Source organism: Aythya ferina (genome assembly GCF_964211825.1).
Source record: "Aythya ferina genome assembly, chromosome: 27".
In the NCBI taxonomy this organism is placed as follows: domain Eukaryota; kingdom Metazoa; phylum Chordata; class Aves; order Anseriformes; family Anatidae; genus Aythya; species Aythya ferina.
The window spans coordinates 2,886,881-2,902,421 of NC_140310.1; the positions used below are offsets into that span (position 1 = coordinate 2,886,881).

The 15,541-nt window shown below is 43.2% G+C and overlaps 1 protein-coding gene across 4 annotated transcripts in view; it reads right to left on the minus strand.

Annotated features, from left to right (window-relative positions):
- LOC311424348 (uncharacterized protein) overlaps positions 1-9,324 on the minus strand; it is a 68,404-nt gene extending 59,080 nt beyond the window's left edge. Inside the window, exons 1-4 of one of the 4 annotated variants that reach the window (XR_014686062.1) lie at positions 9,210-9,324; positions 8,482-8,561; positions 2,835-2,953; positions 407-885 (exon numbers count right to left, since the gene is read on the minus strand). The gene's annotated coding sequence lies outside the window, so the exon portion shown is untranslated. The other 3 variants (XR_014686063.1, XR_014686064.1, XM_084499422.1) reach the window with 3 other exon arrangements.
- Between the last annotated feature and the right edge of the window lie 6,217 nt (positions 9,325-15,541).

The following is a 15,541-nucleotide window of genomic DNA, read 5'->3' on the forward strand; positions in this document are numbered from 1 at the left end:
GTTTACAGATCTCTGCTTACTTTTTGTTAAGGGACTGTGGAGAAGAATGAGTTCCTACCATGTCTTGCCTCTTTTGTTCATCTCCAGGTCCCGGTTTGGCGAGGTCCTACACCCCTTGCTGAAGGGGCCAGGCAGCTCTTTGGATGACACCTTCAACTGGGACATCCCTGAGCTGTGCCAGGTGGGGATCTGGTGTTCTGCAGCGGCCACAAGGCTGCTGGGCCTCCACCTGTCTGGAAAGGCAGCAACTTCAAATCACAGGGCACAGCAAAACTCTCTCGGCTCCTGCCCTGCTTGGAGTCGCCCAAAGTTTCCTTTGGTGCTGTGGATTTCAGTAAATTCCACTGCCAAGAGAAACTCAGTCCAAGTGGCTGCACCCCACCTAGCTTCAGAGACAAGCCGGAACTTTTCTTTTTTGTACAACCCCCTGAAATCCCCATCCAAATCCAAATGAAAATTTGCATGCGTGCTAGGTTTCTTTGGAGGGTGTCTGCGCTTTGATGCGGGTCCGATAAAATTCAAAACTAGGTAAGGCATCATCAAATAAGGCTCGAAGAGGTCACTTCCACTCATCCATTTGTTCTCCTTGATCCAAGTCCAGCAGAGGACTGCTTAAAAACTCAAAAACTACTTGCCCAGGTGCTTGCACTAGTCAGATCCCAGGGTACCGCAGTGCCACCATCGCTGGAAAAGAGCTGATGCTTTGCTGTCTCCCTGCCCAGTGTCACACCACATTCCTCTTCTGCCTCCTCCAGTGCAAACTGCCCTAAGCCTTCCAAGAGACCCTGGTACCACGAAGTCAGGAACTTGATCCCTCTTCAGAGCAGTGGGAGTTAAGCTCATTAATTGACTTAAGGATGTACATCCTCATGAGAAAGGGCCTTCCTTTGGGAATTTGGGGGAAAAGCAGTTGGAAGCATGTTATATTTTAATATAACTAATCCAAATAAATAAATAAATAAGCCACTCAGCATCTGGAAGAAATAGTGGGAGGAATTCTCTGTACAACATTAGAAATAAGCAGCTCTTGACATAACTCCTCCTGAGCCTGCCAAGTAAGAATGCAGTTTCCTTGAAACAAGACACAAGCTTTTACTCATGTCTCAGATCCTGCACTGTGCTGAATATCTACTAGCTTGGAAAGGGAAGGGGCTTCAGATAATTTAACTTTTACAGGATAGGACCTTGGAAGGACACCTCAGTCATGTTGATAAGGAATCTTTGTTTATTCATCTCTCTCTCAGTAGTGAGTCTCCAGCATCAAGAGAATTTCAGTTTTCTGCATTTTATTTATGCATGAATGAGGTTTCTTTCCTCCTGCAAACATGTTTGCAGCTAGAACATTACCAGAAAACTTGCAAAAAGTAAAATCCAACGCTTAGAGTTCTTGCAATACTCTTGCTTTACACAATCCTGGAAGCAGGAAGCAACCTCAGAGTGTAAATGCACTTCTTATTGATACAAACGTTGTTTTACATGGCCAGGATGCTAACAAGGCACCCCCATCATAAATAAATGTTGAGCTCAAGGTGAAAAAACAGCATAGATGAACTTTTGCCTGTGTTTTATGTAACCAGTTCACGGAGGCAGGGCAAGCTAGCGAGTTTCCCCTTCATTTGGCCCTGTTCTCAATGCATTAAAATTACTGTGTAATACTATTACACAACAGAAAACCTACAGAGGTCCCATATCTCCCTGTCCATTTTCCTTGCAGCACTCGCTGCCTCAGATATACATCTCATCGGTGTTTTCAGGTGCTAATAAGTCACGTCAGGCAGAGGACTTCCAAGCCTTCAAATAAATGAGCACACAGTGGTAGGGAACACGAAGTTAATATCCCCTAGCCCAGCCTGCAGCGGTCCTGCAGAGATGGAGAAGAGACTTGAGTTTGGAAGCATGGTGTTTTTCAGCCCATTAAGGTTGTGCTGTGTTTGGTGTGCCAGTAAATGGCACCTTCCAGCACTTCTACTTGGATGAACGAACTATCTAGCTCAGCTGATTGACTTAAGCAAATATGTTTGTTCTCTCATATGAATGCTGGGTAAGAAAGCTACAGAATGTCCCAAACAGGTTAAAATTAGAGAAGTCTTCAAGTCCAAGCCCTAGACTCAAGCCCTTTTTTATTTCCAAAATCAGGTATTCACAGACAGCAAGTCTGTGGTGTTACCCCATTTTTATTTTAAATAAGAAACCCACCCCACACCCTTCAAGCTTTTCTTCAGGTTTTTCAATAACGCCTAGGATTTGAAACCAGGAGTGTTGAAATACCACGAAAAAATATTCTCATGGTATTTCAAGCCAAGACCAGAAGCAGAAAAGCTGGAAATCTCATAACAAAGTCACATGAGACTCGTAGCCAAGGTTTTCAGTCTCACGGGGTTCAAATACGTGGGACACTTATTTGAAGAAAACCTGAACTCTGAAACATTTGAAAACACCCATTAAAGTGAGCAAAGAGAGGAAGATTTGGTATCCCTGCTGCAGGCACTTGCTGCCTAACCCCATCTGTATACCTATTTTATAGCTTGGACCAACAAGGTCATGCATGCCATCTCTCTCCTCTGCAGCACTTTACATAGCAGCTCTTGTAATTTTAGATTTGTTGAGGTTTCACGGTGTCAGGCAAGGGGTTGTTGTGGAGCTACCCATGGGTTAGAACAAACGGCTTCCTCGTTTAATTGTGGAGCAGATCTTTAGCAGTGATAATTTGAATCTGAAGTGAGTGCAAAGAAGTCAGCGTGCTGGTGGCACCGGCTGGTATCAGGGACAGGAGCAGTGCTCCTGCCTCAGAGAGGCAGAGGTTAGAACAATGAAATCTTGGTCTCAATCCTTACCCTTTTTGTCTATCATCAAATGATGTAAAGAAGCTCTTTTTGTCCAGTGTCGCTGAAAAGCACTGGGACCTCTGCATCAGGCATGCCTGGTCCTGGCCGCACCTCCGCTGCTGTCTCATCTGCCAGCAAAAACAAACACCCGATTTGTCTGGGTCACTCAGAATTCCTGCATGAAAACCGCCCGGTTCCCTCCCCAAAGTAGGGTCACAGGCACTTGTCATCTTGATGGACATTTGGACTGACAAGTTTCAAAAGCTGTAGAAGGAGTTATGGGGGGGGAAATAAGTGCATATTTAACCAGCCCAGATTTTTCTGTTATTTAAAGTGATCTTGGCACTGGTGGAAAAGTTACAGCCCCAGAGTCTGAAGGTTGGTCTGTACAAAAAGCACTAGCAGCACAAGAGATTGCCCCCTGCCATGCCACTATCATCATAGGTAAAATTTCTCTCCAGCCAGGACTCTGTTGTGTGGGTTACTCTAGGAATACAGAACAGGAGCGAGTCAGGGAGTTTAGAAAACAAGCACAAGGTGGCCGGATCGGTGGAGTGTCCTGATTCTCCTTCCGTCACATCCACCTAACCACATCGACTGGTTCATTGATGCGTCCTGCTGGAAGTCTTTGAGGGTTATATACAACATACACTGCTTGTGTATATTGTATAGACAGTTTGCTTTCATTCAGACTTACTGTATTATGGTTTGGAGGCTTCACATACTCTTTCAGCTTATTCAGGTCCCAAATGCGGTAAAGTTTGTCCATTATCCAAATGTCTCCTCACTTTTATGATTTCTACTCTGCCAAGACCAAGGATAAATTACACACTGTATAATGAAATACTGCCCTTTGCCAGGTTTAATGCCTTGAAAAGCCATGGCATTGAAAAGAGATTGGAAAATTTCTTGCTCTTCCACTCAGAGTCAGCAAACAGATTCACAAAGCTTCTTCAGTCTTGCAAAATTCCCCTTCTTGACTTCTTCAATTATCTGAAAGGTAACAGGGCCTGTAGTACCTTAAAGCAACTGAAGTCAGTTAAAAAAGCTCTTATTGCTTTACTGAAGTGGAAGTTGCTTGTCGTAGCATGGCTGTCAGTCTCACATTAAATGATGTTGATGTTTGAATAGATTTTTAAGAACCCCAGCGTAAGATAAAGCTACTGAGCAGAGTGACTCGGTGATTGCCAAAGGAAGATTTCAGCTGTCCCATACTGACTCCACGCTTGGTAATTAACTCAGTATCCAATTCAGAGGTGCCTTTACCCTCCTTCCTGTCTTAATACCTGCTGGATAAGTAAGACAATGCTGGAAACCAACTCGGTAGGAGAGGCTGTTGGCACCAGTTATTTTGGGATGATTGCTGCCATCACCAGTGCCAAAAAGCAAAGCCAGTCTGTAAGACATTGCAAGAAGCTCCAGGCCTATCTGGGACCTCCGCAGGCAGCGTCGATGTTTGCTAGGAGGAAAAGTCCCCCAGAGCTCCTGGAGAGCTGCTGGAAGGAGGCGGCTTTGTGCTCCCTGCTCTCTATCTGCATTCCTCATGCCTACTTCCAGTCATCCTTCTGCTCGGAGCTCATTACTCTCACCACCGTATCCGCCCTCAAGTTGTTTCCCAAGAAGCCCAGGAGCCAGCTAACGCTTTTATGAATGAACCCATCCAATGTTTACTCCGCTTCTTGCCTAATTACAACGAGACAGGGATGAAGGGTAGACCCTGTGACCAGACTAATCCTGTCTTTTCCTATCGCTGCACCAAACTAAACCTTCCCTATCCAGAAACACAACCACCTGCGTCTTGAAGGCACTCACGAGCAGATTGTTTCATGTACGGCAGCATTATGGAAATCCGAGGCACTACAAGAGAGTTTCTGATGCATTAAAGCAAGATCTTCCACACAGCTTGATAAACATAATTGAATCACTTATTTCCCAGGAGGAGATTAAGCATTTGTATTAGGGATTCAAGTAAAATGTCAGGCCTTCGACGCAGAACATGCTGCATATTTCTCATACTGGCAGAGAAGGAGAAAAATAGCAAGCATGAGCTAAGGGGAAATGAATTGCTAAAGAGGAGAGCTCTGTATTGTGAGCGAATATAAGAAATAACATGTCTTTTGGCTCCACAACATGCTCAAAGGGCCAGTTAATGTAGATTGCTATCTGTTAGGCTTAAATCCAGACGGAAAAATTCCTCTCCTTTAGCATCACGATACCTTCAGATCTTTTTCAGAGTCAAAATGCCCAAGTGCTTCTATCGAAAAGCAAAACTGATTTTTCCAGCACTCCACGTGTCAGACTGGATGACAAGACCTTCTTGGATCGATCTGCATTTCTACTGTCAAAACTTGGTCATTTTTCTGAAGAAAAAACAGCAGCCTGCATTTCAGCAGATTTCCACTTAGACAGCAATTCCACTCAGCTAATAATTGCAGCATCATTGTTTTGTGGTACAATACCTTTGCTGAATAACATTAAATACTTGATTGTACTTATGTTATGACTGTGGGACTCGTTGCAAGCTGGTGTGGTTTTATTTTGTTTGTTCGTTTTTGCTTAGCCAGCCTTTGGCTGCAAGAAATGTTTTACTTCTCCTCTGTCTGCAGCAGCATTTCGCCTGCATGTTGTACAAATTTGGCTGCCAATGGTTTCTAAAGACATTTCTTGAAATGGGCACTGCATTTTCTGGTATTCCGATGTCATTGAATTTTGTATATGCTGTTTTTATAGGCCCGTTGTTTATTATGCAACATGTTTGAACAGTCATACTGGTCATTTCCTTGAACAAAACTGAATGTATATGAAATATTGCTCAGTGAACAAATAAATTATTGGGGGGGAACGTGCACTTTGTGACATGTGAGCCACAGGTTTGTTTGCCTGGTTTTGTTTCTTATATTTAAATATTTGTACATGACCTTTCCCTTACCACACATCCCTCAAGTAGAGGATCAGGTGGGTGAAGTACAGTCCTCCTGATGCTGTTGATCTCAGTGGTTTTAGTGGGAGTGAGGTACAGGGAAAATAAAGGAATCACACTTGTTATTTCTTCTATAAAAAGTTAGAGTTCCCAAAACAATTTGAAAGGAGACTGGTCCTTACCATGCTTGTTCAGTTTGCTTATAGTAAAACATCAGGTCCCAGATGAAATCCAGTCCATTTTGCTGTATCCCTTATAAACAAACACTAAGAGAACAATCTCTGTCAACCCAAGAATGTAAATCCTCTTTGGGAAAGACAGTGCTGAATGACTATTTTCCATGATTTATAAAGGGAAAACAGAGAAGGAAAGAGATTTCCAAAACAGCTGATACACTAGGAACTTTGAGAGCCCTGCCTGCAGTTGTCACTGGTGAAACCTTTGAAAATTTCACCCTAGGTCTCAGGGAAACTAGGGAGAAAAACTGCAAGAGGAAAAAACAACAAGCATCGCTCCCCTGCTTCTTTTTCAGATCTGTTCTTCCTCTGACATAGAATAAGCATTTGCCCTGTATTATTTTGTATTGTAGGAGAGCCTCAGCTTCACTGAGGACCAAATTTTAGCCCTTGAATGATGCAGACATTGCTCTACAGAATTCCCATTTACATTTAAGGATGGACATGAAAATATCGCAGCTATAAATAACAACTTACAGTGTCAGAATGCTTTTGTGATCGGTACCTTTACTGCCGGATAACAGAAGTTATTTTTAGTCAATGGTAGGAAAATTTTGTAGGAAATGAGTATATTTTTGTACATATAAAATAAATTCAGATAAGACTACGTAGGACTACGTCAATCTTTCTTAGTGAAGTGGTTGCAGCTCCTCCTCTGTTACAGAACACGTGCCCAAACCTGCCAGGTGTGGACAGGAAGGAATTACTTTTTCTGACATACTGGATGATAGTTATTTTCCTAACTTGGTCATGACTTTCTGACCTTCAGCACATCTGAGCACTTGTACTGTGTTTAAATTCCCCTCTGTGCAATGGATGTGACATATCCCAACTGTCCCAGGAATGCTGAGCCTCATAAAATACCATCAATGATTTTGAAAAGCTGACATATATCAGAGAAAAAAAATAAAACCTGTTGGTGCACTTGTTTCCTTTCTTTACAGCTACATGAGTTAGGCAAATGCTGCCAGTGCTTTTTCTGGGATAAACTTCCTACCCCTTTCCGGCTCCTCGGATATCCGGATTCTCAGCAGCTTCTGTCCGCTCAGCTCCATCAATAAACTGCCCTCGTTGCATCCTTTTTCATAAAGGCCAAAATCCCTCGGTAGGACAGCGCTAATGGCACAGTGAGAAAGAGCCACGAGGCTGCTACTTCCACCTGTCCTCAGTGTGAAGGGAAAAGGTACAGCTTTCACTCAAATCCTGACCATGGGCCAGCACAGCCACTTCACTGCCAGGAAATTCGGCTCAAGGCCCTTTCTGAAACTGCTACTGACTTTAAGTTTTAAATTATGTTAAGGCAAAATGCATGAAATAGATTAAGTTAAACTATACCTAATGTATATTCAGTCTGAATGCTTTAATAACCCATGGACCCTTGAGGCCAGGGGGCTGCTTCATCTTCCAGAGAAATTCCTCTAATGCTCTCCAGAACAACTGGGTCTTTTTCATAAAGATGCAGACCCAGTGGGAAATTTTACTACAGTAATAATCATCGCCTGCTGCAGGAGAAAAATCTTTGTGCTGCAGCTTTTGTCCTGTTATCTAACTGTAGGCAAAGGTCAAAGCAGTCAACAGCTTCATTGGGGTTCAAACACTTTTACAATGATAAGTGACACATCGTGCTGGCAATCTCAGGAGAAGCAAGAGCAAGAAAACATCCAGGTTTTTTTCTTACACATTGTTTTGGCCTAATGCTATCAGGTTTTAAAGTAACCTTCTTCTGCTGTTCATTAAAGTGTAAGTGAGCCAAACAGGTATTCGTTAATCCACCAGCTCACATAATGCAATTTCCAGCTGCTGATCGTTATCAGAAAGCTGCAGAATTGACTGAGCAGCTTTGGAGAACGGCTGCTCTCTCCCTGAGATAATGCTGTTCTCCAGACTTGGCCAGGGCATGCAGTCAACATTATCTTTTGTGTGAAGCAAATACATTTGGAGCACCTATATGGACAAGGCTAGCAGGGATCTGTCACTGCTGGCTTAGCTTACCACTGTAATGATTAGCTCTGTAAGGGACAGATCCCCAGATACAATTAGAAGTGGCCTTGTTAATCTCACAGGCTATGTCCCAAAGCAAGGAGAAAATGCATCGGAGAGAAGGGTAATAAATTCTGCATAAACATTTCTAAGAGTTTAACTGAAATCGGGACCTTAGCTTGTACACAACAGAAGAGACATAACAAATAAGGAGCGGGATTAAATTTCAGCTGAGGATTGTACCCAAACACACTTCCACACCAGAGCACATCTTTTAGATTTTATGGTTTGTTATAATTAAAGTGCTGTTCTGTTTTCAAGAAAGCACAGCTCGTGATGGATAGAAGCTTTCTGGGTATGTTTTCTTTTCGTTTTGCATTTTCTTCCTGACGGTTTGGCACAAAAGCGGAGGGGAAGTAAAAAATGAATGCCTCCCATATTTGAAAAAAGTGAAAGGCTGATCTTGTTTCCCTTCAGCCCAATTAAAAATACATATTGAAGCAGATCCAGCATTCCTTACCGCACTGAGCAGTCGGTCACCACGGAGTCCCAGTAGTCCCAGCAGGACAGCTCAGCAGTCCACCACCTTTGTCTCCTTGCCTAGAACAGAGTAATGCCCAGTTGATGCAAACCAAACTTCTCAGAAGCAATCCCTCTGAGAAGTAATACTGTTTTTTAGAAGAATTAGCAGGAAATGCAGGTGCACTTCTACAGATCCAAGAACAGTGAGAGAGTCAAAAAGAGCCCTTTTGTCATAATGCTGAACTGAGGGTGTTCTGCTCCTGATCAGCATACACACATCCTTTTCTTCATACAGGGTATAACATCACTGTCTGGACAAAACCTTGAGGTCTGAGCCACAACTAACTTCACTTGGTGTAAAACTGATCACAGTTTAACCCAGCAAATAGTTAAATTAGCATAAGGGAATGACTCTCCAGACCTACACGTATTATTCCCCACTTGGCTGATAACACACCACAACAATAAAGCCCTGTGACATTATTGGTAGCATTTAAGCACAAGATAGCATTGAAGTTTCCTTTGCATAATAGGATGTTGGGATACCAGTTTGTTTCCCCTCCATAGATCTGCTGGCTAAAGGCTAAGAAGGACAAAATAACTTGCAAGAAGTCAAGAGTTATCAGCTAATCTAAAGGTTTATTTTAGAAACTCTGCATAAGATGCCTTCCTTCTTAAATAGGAAAACCTGCCCTGAACTTGTTTACCAAAAGAAAGTGCACATACCTGATTTTGTAGATCCTCAACTTGTTCCTTCAGACCTTCATGTACCTATCGCAAAGCAAAGGGAAGAGAGTGTTAGAGGGCTTCGTTAAACAGCCCAGTTGTTGCTCATTTCCTCACTATGGACATTCACACACTCACATGTGCACATGGCTCTGCTTTTTTCACCCCTTCCCCCCAACACACACTTGATTCTCTTTTCAGCAGCTGATCCTGGTGATCACTACTGGTTGAGCTGCCCAAGGGTGTGGAGAGCAGGGCTGTGCAGCTGCACGCTGCCTCTTAACGACTGACGAGTCCACCTCTGAGCAAGGAGACAGGATTTTTACGTGGTGCTTCTTCCAGTGGTGGAGTGCAGACGCATGGCACCTCCACCAAACTAACGTGCTCTGCTTTTTGGTAGAATTAATTAATGTGAGCTGAAATCCCCATTAATACTACCCTGCTTTAAGGATCTGTGGAAGCTTGAGGCTCGCTTAGCACAGACAACATTTTAATAACAGTAACACAGAGCAAACACTACCTGACTCCATATCATTACTGAATATCAGAATGGAATGTCAATAGGAGGATCTCAAACCTCCAAATCCCAACTTTTTATCAGTTACACGGCCTTAAGCTCACAATAAGAACATAGTTGGCCAGGAAAACACCTAGTTATAGATGACATGACATCACCACGTTATAGATGACAACCTTTATGGTGGAAAGGGTAGTTGACAGCTAGGAAGTAACAACCCAGCCCATGCTGCTGAATGCTGAACCCACCTTCTGTCCAGTTTTCACGTTAACTTACCAGTAATGATAAAAGGAATGAATGAACACAGCAACACATTCCCCAGCTAGCACAGCGTCTCCCTTCCGAAAATTGTATTTCAAATACTCATGAGTTTTTAACCATAACAGACTAACTCCACAGAGTTGAAAGCTGGAGAAATTCCACTTGGACAAAATTAAATCCACTGCAGTATTTCAGGCCAGCTAAGGTTTTGCTATGCCAGGCTCTTTTGTTTCACTGGTTGGTTGTTTTTTTTACAATTAAATTGTCATTTTGATAAAATTCGCGATCACACTGCGTTGTTTGGTGTTGACACGAAGCTGAAGAGCTGCTGTCTGCTCCCTCACTGGTAGTTTTTCCCTCATTACAGCTGCTGAGGTGGAGGCAGCTGGCAGCAAAAGCTAGCTCGTGATGTTAGGTTTTTATTAATACTACCTACCCTTAGTTGTGACACTTCTTTATCATCACGTTGCTACTGGAAATCACACTGAGCTAGCTTGAGATGAAACACTTGCTATTTATTAGTGAATCAAGTAACAGTATCGAAGTTTATTGGCCCCATGCCTCTTAAACCAAATATCCCATATGTTGGCAGCTCCCATGATTTATCCTTGAGAGAGACCACGCTATCTGGACTCCAGCTCAGGGATTCCAAAATGCTACTTCAGTTTCAGGAATGTTCCGCGTTTCCCCCGAGAGTCATAAAAATCTCAAACTAATGGTGCTATATCCGGAGATGTAGTGGAGGAGGAGGCTGGTAGGGAGAATATTACCAGTTAGCCTTACTTTTTAAAAGTATTTCTTTCCTTGGGCATATGTAAAAGGGAGGACAAACCAAATCTGCTGGTTAGAAGCAGTACTGTTAATCATACTTATCTTGACTTTTGGAAAAACAACTCTTTTTCCAGTTTCAGTAGTCCTCGTTCAGAACACCATCACAGCAAAATCACTTTCTGCGTAGGAAAATCTCTCTTAAATCGGTTTTTATCAGTACTTAGCTCAAGCACTGCTGTGTGGTAGCCTGTGAGGCAGCTGTATTTAATCACCAGACTGTGTTTCTGATGTTCTGCCTGTCTTTCCCTTGCTCCAGAATCAAGCTCCTATTTACCTACCTCAAGAAAGGCATGTGACATTTTGATGCTAACAAACATCACAAAACGTGGAGGCAACAAACTGCAATTGCTGCTTGCTTAAATTCACTTGCTGCCACTCCTCTTAAGGAAAATAATATTCAGAACGTGCTCAGTAAACCAAGTAGCTGGTTTGGTCTCAGGGTTTTCAAGCAGAATAGGCATGGCAGGAAAACTTGGAATAACCAGCCCAGGAGGAATTTCATTGCAATGTTAATAGAGAACTTGTTTCAGACAGTTCAAATGGGATAAATTCATGCCCTCCCCCTCGTCAAATGCCTGTGCATTCCCATCTCCTGTCTGAACAGTTAGATGAGAATTTATAAAGTGCACAGAAAATCTGAAAAGCCAAAAACATGCCAATGCAAAGAAAAAGGAACATGTACTTATTTATGAGCAGTGAGTCCAGACCTATAAATTGCCTCCTCCTTTTGCCAAAAGAATAGGTTCCATGTGGTTGTTAGTACGCTATTTTAAGGCACTTCCATGCTTTACACTATGTTGTTATATCCAAAGAACATTTGATTGGGAATTCAGTTCTCTAATTCTGAATGCATGACACATACCCCAAAAGAGGCAGTTAAATTAAATTACAAGGCTTGGTTGGGTTGTTGTTTCATTTGTAACATGCCTGGAGTGTTTGCTGGCTTCACCGGGACATATCTGAATATAAATCTCATCTCAAGCTATATTTACATATGGATCTGGGCATATTAAAAGGCTCCAGAGGACTCGTAAGAATCATATACCCCTTCCTGGTGCTGCAAAGGGATCATGCCTAAATGCTCCAGAACCCAGTGTTCACATCAGGCAGGATACTGGGGACATTTGTTTTGCTGGCAGCTATGTATAAAAATACAATTCAGCATCTATTGAAGCAGGTGGCAAACATCAAATTGGCCAATAAACACCTGTTGCATCCGCAGCACTTGTCCCGGGCATGTTCGGTACAGCCTTGCCATCTTGTGGTCTGCTCAGCTCTGCGAGTTTGAAAGGCAAGTTGGGGTAAGAAGAGGATCTGACGGCACACCTGGGAAGAGAAAGAGCTGCTACAGTAACTTAAGAAGACAGGGAAAAAGATTGCCCCCAGTCTGTTTGCTGTCCTATTTCACACCGCTATATTCTCCGCTGTCTGCAGTGGGGCCACTGGTTTAACACTGGCAGTTCAGAGCCATGAACTTCACTACCAGGCTTGATTTCTGATCCCACCACCAGAAATGGCAACATATAAGGAGGAAAATCTGCCTTCCAACTGCTCAAGGTGTGTATAGGCCAATATTAGCATATATAGGCTCTTCCTGAACGCACCCATGGGATCCTATTGCCCCCTACTATTTGCACCATGTGAACTATGTTGGTTTCTTATGCTGGTTGTACAGTAATAAAATACGTGGTGTAACTGAGCAACATTGCTACCGTGTTAAAGACTTGCAGAGAACAGTTTCCTCGTGGTTCAACCACCAGGGGCCTGTCTTGGTAAAGGAGGGATTCACTCCCCTTCACTCCGTTGCTGCAGAGGTGTCGTGGTGGGCTGAGGAGATGCTGGAGCCGGCCAAGTCTCAGGGATGGGAGGCAGGAGGGGAGGTCAGCCTCAGAAACATCAAGAGCAGGTGCCTGCAAATACCTGAGAAGCCCATGGAAATGTTAACGTGGACATGGCAAAATTAGCTCTTCACGTTGATCACAGCAGTGAGCTAACAGGGCTAAATTCTTACCTTCCCTTTATATGCCCGGGGTTTCTCCATCCCTGCAGGTATTTTGCTCATGCCAACAAAGGAAAACCTGCTCCTAATTTTGGGGAAGAGGAGTCTGTGAGCCCCATGGCAGGGGCTCAATTAACCTGTAAGCAGGTTAATGCTGGAGACGTGAGAGCCAGCAAAGCAAAACGTAGCTGGGGAAGGTCTGCTGCTTTGCAGTGGTTGATCTTCTGCCTTCTTGAATTCCACAAACTCTGGGAGCTTTAGAAATGCATTAGCCTAATTGGTGTTGTTAATCTAACTAGAATCATATCATCTTAATTTGTATTGAGGTTAATTTTTGTTTAGGAGAAAAATGGCTAGACCTTTGTTTAATGTAGCTATGTATGACTTTTAAAGCAGCTATTTTACTTTTAATGATGAATTAGGGGTATAATTTCCTTTCAGGTTCTGAAAATTAACATCTAATTATTCTTAACCTAAGGGATATTAACACATCTTAGAAAAGCGAGTAACATTCTCATCTAAATTTAGCAGAGAGACCTTCTCAGTAAATGGCAAGGCTGGAATTATTCAAATACAAAAGAAGCAAGCCACAGAAAAAAAAAAAAATAACACTTAAAAAAAAAAAGCAACCAGAAGTCATTTTCTAAGACAGATAAAGAAAAAGGAGTCTGCCTGTTCCAGCTCTGTATTGGTAATATCACCCAGCAGCTTCCAACCCTGCAGCTTCTGATCAGTGCAGCACAAGCAGCATGACACAGCAGTGGGGCTTCCATCCCCCTTGGGACCACGGAGATCTCTCTGAAGAAACTGAGGCCATTTCCGTCTTTCTGCTTCATTTGAAAAAGTTGGTGTCTGGCAGAAAAATTAGAAATGAGACACTTTGTTTTATTATTATTGGGGAGAGCAAATCACCATCAAGACAGGTTACGAAGCAACAGTACAAATCTACAAATTCTCCATTTCTCCAGCTCTGAAAGCATTTTAATAAGACTAAACGAGTGTCTAAAGAAAGTGATTGTGCAGCCTCAAACTCTTGGGCCTGGTCTTAGAACCAATGAGGGAATTAACCAACAATCATTGCCTTAAAAAAAGACTTAATATTTCGGAATCTAAGCCTCTTTGGCAGCTACAAAGCTGCAAATGCTTGTCATCCTCCTAAGTGCACAGAGGCACCGATCGGTTTTCCAGCAGATATTTCATTATTTCAGACTTGCTGCTCTAACAAGAAGGAGGCACGTTTTATTTTTCTCTATATACTTAAACCGCAGCTTGTTACAGAGAGAACTGCAGCAGCCAGAAATAGGACTGAAGATAACCTGACAATCCATTACTTCTACCTAATGAATTAAATCTCTTTGGAGAAGAAAAGCAGCACAAGAAGGGAGCTTCCCTGGTAGGATCTCATGCTCTCAGCTGACACTTCCATCCTCATTGTCTCTGCTCAAAGTTCCCCAGTGAAATGTCCTTGGTCTGTGTCACACTGGCACATTACCTCTCGTGTTCAAGCCACAAAGTATGCTCTTGGCTTCCTCTTTTTTGGCTTCAGATTATTTTCTCTTCCCTTTGGATGTCAGGCTGAAGTCACTCTCGTAGCCTTCCTTGAGTGCTTGTCACTGGGGACACCGTCATGCAACACAAAGCCCAGGGGTGAATAATTCCTGGCCCAGAGCAAGCACGGATGTATGACTATGGCATCTGCAGTTTGCCTTATTTCTAAATCAAACTCTTAGGGCAGGCCTGATGTCAAGAGGTTTTTCTCAAAATAGGAGTTTCCACTCCCCTGATATTGGGTAGCAAACTGCGCTTCCAAACTGGGAGACGTGCTAAGATTATCTTCTCAGATGTTCCTGAGCTTTCTCCTGAGCTGGTCTGGTACTGAAATGAACTGCTTTTAGAGCTAGTGTAAGTTTTGGCAGGCCCGAAGACTGAAATAACCTCAGCACAGAACAGGGGGCCAGGGCAAGCAATGCCAGGCACTGGAGTGCTCCAGAGAACCTCGTTCAAGCAGTGGCTCCAGCTCAGATCTTTGTATTACAGTGTCCCTGCTTTTGTGATGAACTGGTAATTCCTCCTCCACCCCATAACCTCTCCTCACCTCCGTTACAGGTTGCAGATGATAATTTCCCCCGTGGAAATGAGGGCTTTGTATTCCCCAGGGCTTTTATGAGCTGCTTTTGCATCTTGCCGTAGCATCCTCAAGAACCAGGGTGCAAGCAAAAAATGTTTCAGTCAGTCTAATCTTCCCACGGATGCGTCAGGTCCAATTTTTCTGCAAGCAGTAATGCTGAAGGAGGCAGTTTGTCTTTTCAGCACAGCCACGCTGAGGAAAGGGATAATTACATGAGTTTATCTTTCCACTCCACGCCGTATTATTCAAAAGGGCAAGATATTTGCCTAGAAACAGTGCAGTAGGTGGGAGGGAAAACTTCCAGCAAAAACTGTGTACTTCAATAGCATCTTTCATCAGTAAACGTGAAAGAGCTTTATAAACATTATTGGGGAGTTTTTTTCTTAGCATTTTGCATTGCCCAAAGCTCTGCTCCCACTGAAGGCAATGCAGGGTTGCCGCTCACCTTTCCTGGAGCTTCCTAGGAGCGAGGCTGGCACAGTGCTTTTGAGATGCTGTCTAAGCCCTATTAAAGGTTTCTAATGTCCATTTCTTCTGCTGTAGAATTAGAAAATGTGGCTTTGCCCTGACTCATGCAATGGGTCAGCAAGGGATTT